General features: G+C 47.1%; 1 protein-coding gene across 3 annotated transcripts in view; it reads left to right on the top strand.

Moving 5' to 3' along the window:
• Nucleotides 1-3,768: 3,768 nt before the first annotated feature.
• SYMPK (symplekin) overlaps nucleotides 3,769-4,022 on the top strand; it is a 39,508-nt gene continuing 39,254 nt past the window's right edge. For all 3 annotated transcript variants that reach the window (XM_015410493.1, XM_015410495.1, XM_015410494.1), the window contains exon 1: nucleotides 3,769-3,894. The gene's annotated coding sequence lies outside the window, so the exon portion shown is untranslated. The remainder of the gene's footprint in view (nucleotides 3,895-4,022) is intronic.

Here is a 4,022-nt window from a genome sequence, read left to right as displayed (position 1 = left end):
GCAGCCTGGAGTTGCCGCCGGCAGAGCCTCGCGTCTCTCTTCCTTAGCCCGTGGACAGTTTCAGGGGAAAGGGGCAGAACCTTCGCCTGGCACTGGGAACCTTCGCCCAAGCCCTGGGAAGGGAGAGCGGGCGTGCCGGCCTGGCTGTCGGCGCTCCTGGCCCTCTGGCAGGTCCCCAGCGGTTGGAGAGAAAAGCAAACTTTTGCGGCCCTGGAAAGTGGAAGCGGCGCTGCACCAAGGGGAATGGCACCCCTACCGCTCGCCAGGGCCCCTTGTGCTGGGCAGCATATGGACAGGACAGTGGCAAAAACACTTGGCGGGCCGGATAAATGTTTTCGGCGGGCCGCATGTGGCCCCCGGGCCGTAGTTTGAGGACCCCTGCTTTAAATGTTAGTTTGACTGCAGTAATTTAAGGAGAGTGACAGGGGGAGATGATTGTGCTGTGATGGGGTGATGATTGAGAGTGCCGGAGGGGAGATGTTCTGAGAGAAATCTGTGTGTGTGTTTTATGACAGAGTTCCGTATGTCTTTGGAGAGCGAAGGGTGGAAAAGCTTTAAAGACAGTCTGTGGAACTGTGAGAGAGTCTAAATGGCAAAGAAACAAGTTGTGTCTAAACTGTGTGGTTAGACAAATGTTTTATCTTGTGTGCCTAAGACTAAGAGCTTAACCAGTTTGGCTACATATATGAGAGAGAGAGAAGCCAGTCAGAGTGGAATTTTGGTGTCCGAGAGACTGTGTGTGACACCAAGCTTGCTAGTTCTATTTTACAAGTTCCTTTTCCCAGAAACAGTTCAAGTTAACCAGAAACATGTTTTCTTCTTTATTCAATAAATCAATTTTTATTTACGCTTATCCCAGAATTCAGTACAGTCCTTCCTCAGGGCCACATAGTCCTCTGAAGTGCCCAGACCCTGGGCCATACTACCAAAGGAGAGAGATTTGGAATTTTTAATTCCTGGTAGCAGCAGATAACTACCAAGTATATATACACAAAGTGTGAATTAAAGGGTAAAACCGTTTCCCCTATAAGCAAGCATGCCACAAAGTTTGATTTAAAGGGAAAACAGCCCCCCCCCCCAATAGTAAGGACGCCACACAGCCGCCTGGAGAAAATGGCTGTTTTGGAAGATGGACTCTATGGCATTATACCCCACCGAAGTCCCGCCCCTTCCTAAACCCTTTCATCCTCAGGCTCCACCCCCCAAATCTCCAGGTATTTCCCAACACCTGGTAACCCTACTGGTTTCCGAGGTTGTCTGTCTCCTTGGGACAGTATCTTTGTCACCATGAAGGCTAGAAACTTTTAATAGTTTGCCAGTAGGAAAGGTGAGATCCTCAGAAGCCAGATTACTGTGGCCAGTTCGGGACTCCTCTGGAATTGTGGCTTGTGCAGAGAAACAAAGAGGGCAGATTCTGCAGGAGTTTGGAGAAGATGGCAAACTCTTCCATCCGACTCAGATCATCCTTGTAATTTGTTTGAACAGCATTTCCCCCTAAACTGGGAAATGGGAAGGTTCGGGGATACTGTTTGGCGTAGTGGTTAGGAGCCAGTTTGGCGTAGTGGTTAGGAACACGGACTCCAATCTGGGAGAACCGGGTTTGATTCCCCGCTCCTCCACATTGTGGAACAGGAACTCTGTCCCTGGTTGTGTTTGCCCAACCCAGCTTGAGAAACACACGACATAGTCCTGTAGAGGAGAAACACTACAAAAAATAATTAATTAATAAAGGGAAGAGCACAGATAAACAAGAGATTGGGACCCTCGAATACCCACCAGCTCCTTCACCATTACAATGGGTGGAATAGCATTTTATACCAATGTTCCCTCTAAGCTGTGGAGTCTCGTGAGCAAAAATTCTACTTTGTGAGCTACAGGCATTAAAGTTGTGAGCGAGCAATCTGGCTGCTGCATAAGTTTGCTCTGGAGACATCCTTCCTGAGCTAAGACAAAAAAGTGTGATCCAGAGACTAAAAATCTGTGAGCTAGCTCTCACTAACTCAGCTTAGAGGGAACACTGAAAAGCATAATTATTGGTTTCATCAAACTTTGTCACCTATTTCTAATTGAACTATGACCTGTGGGTTGAGTCTTCCCAGGCACAGTTATTTTTCTTCTTTTAGCTAAACAATAGACTCTTCTTCTTAAACTATGAAGCTCTAAATGTATCTATATAACTGATATGGTTACAGGGTACTTATTGTTCTCCATTTTAGCCAGGCTAACCGACACATGCGCAGTTGAAGCCAAGGCCACAAGCCTCAGCAAAATAGCAAGTTAGCATTTTATTTAATTCTCCCAGCATGCATGTAGGCAATAGCCATAAATGAACCAAAGTTAATACCTGAATACATTCATGATTGATTTCTGTTTCAGTGGTTAGAATCATAAATAGCACTTAACATATATATCATGGAAATGTTAAATGTACCTACTAAGCCAAACTGTTAGTCAGTGGCAGAGTGCAAAATGTTTAACAGTGTTTCATAAACTGTGTGTACAGCAACATGCAGCTGCTGGTGTGACCTTGGGTCAGTCACAAGTTATCTCAGAGCTGTTCACTTAACGGCAGTTCCCTCAGAGCTCTCTCAGCCTCACCTACGTCACAAGGTGTTTGTTGTGGGGAGGGAAAGGGATTGTAAACCGCTCTGAGGCTCCTTTGGGTAGTGAAGGGCGGGGTATAAATCCAATCTTTTACTACGTAGAACTAGTCTGGGCTTCCAAGGCAACTGATTATTTATTTTTTTACCTTTAACCTAGTACTAACAGGGCACATTCCCAAGGGTTTAGCAGCTTTCAAGAGTGGGGCTGGCAGCTAGCTACCTACCTCCTCACAACTGGCCTCAAACCTGGGATTTTTCATCTATTTAGTACATATTTATCCTGCCGCCCTTCAGTATAAGAGCTCAGGACAGCGTATGCAGCTCTTATTTCATCTTCACACCAACCCTGCGGGGTAGGTTAGGCCAAGAGAATGATTGGACCAAGGGTACCCAGGAAATTTCATGAAGCGGCAAAGAAATATGTAAATAAAATAAGTGAAATCAGGTGTTAAATGAACATGGGCCAGATGTTGATTCTCTCTAGTGAGCTAGAACCTTTAGTTTGAACTGAGGTCAAAGGTTAATTGAGCAATAAATCACAAGTCAAAGGTCATGTTTAAAGTGTGGGGGGGCATGAAACCAGCTGGCCGCTTATTTGCATGTTAAATTATTGGAAATCTATGCAAAGTTAATTTTCCCCTTTCATTTTGAGAGAACAAAGGAAAATTGATAGTCCACCCCCACCCCATTTAGGACTACCCGAGGGCAAAGGTCACAGAGCGATGAGGTCACTGCGACCCCTCACCCAGTATAACAGAATTTCAATCCAAGCCCATTTAATGGAGGGGCTTGAGGTTTCAAAAGACTCCGTTTCCCAGCATTCCTCGCGACTGACTGTCACTACGCGATTCCCCGCGAGAATCTCTGAGGTGAGAAAAGCGTCGACAAACAAACAAGCGAATAAATAACTGCGCCTCCCGGAAGTAAATCCATTACCGGTGACAATTTCCGATTAAAAAAAACCAAAAACAAAACAGCAACATTTCACAGTCTTACCCAGAATACACTGCGCGTCACGCCCGCGCCCTTCTTTCATGGCGGACAGGGCGAAGGCGAGCGGCACCGCCTCGGGGAGAAGGGTGGGGAGGAGCAAGAAAAACTACAGTACCCAAAAACCCCTCCGCTGTATGCGCGCGCGCAGTAGTCCATACCCGCTTTTAAAAAAAAATCGGAGAAACTTGGGTTTCCCAACATGGCGGCTTCCCGGAGGCCCGGCTTTAACGAACGGGGAGGAAAGTAGGCGCATTCTGTGCGCCGAGGAAAAGGAAACGAGCCCGATTCAGGCCAGCGGGTAATCTGGGAGCCGGTTTGGGCCTAGTGGTTGTCACGGCAACGGGGGGGGGATATGAGCCTTGGGGAGGGGGTTGTCATGACAACACTGGGCGGGGGGGATGCTGCGGAAGGGTGGCGGGTAGTTTT

Source organism: Gekko japonicus, unplaced genomic scaffold (genome assembly GCF_001447785.1).
Source record: "Gekko japonicus isolate JY-2015 unplaced genomic scaffold, Gekko_japonicus_V1.1 scaffold2354, whole genome shotgun sequence".
NCBI lineage: Eukaryota > Metazoa > Chordata > Lepidosauria > Squamata > Gekkonidae > Gekko > Gekko japonicus.
Note: the sequence above shows the minus strand (reverse complement) of the source record. Positions and strands in the feature narration are given on the sequence as shown.